Genomic DNA, 304 nt, shown 5'->3' with positions numbered 1-304 from the left:
GTATGTGTTTGTACTGTCGTGCCCACTATGAAGTAAGGATGGGATATCGATATCGATATTATCGAAATATCGATATTTTGTCTCCGATATCCGATATTTTGATATCGATATCCAGTAACCGATAATATCGGTATATCGATATTTCACTTCGATAATATCGGAATATCAATATAAAGGTTAAAAAAAAAAAAAAAAAAAAAAAAAGGTCGCACCTTAATAGTAGAGATATATAAAAAAAAAGGTCATATATTCGTATTCCGATATTATTTAATCCAAATATCAATATTTGCTAAAGAAAATGTTA

The sequence above is a fragment of the Halyomorpha halys genome, unplaced genomic scaffold, assembly GCF_000696795.3.
Source record: "Halyomorpha halys isolate HHAL.00 unplaced genomic scaffold, Hhal_1.1 Scaffold94.1, whole genome shotgun sequence".
Lineage (NCBI taxonomy): Eukaryota > Metazoa > Arthropoda > Insecta > Hemiptera > Pentatomidae > Halyomorpha > Halyomorpha halys.
The sequence above is the reverse complement of the archived record's forward strand: the minus strand, read 5'-3'. Positions refer to the sequence as shown.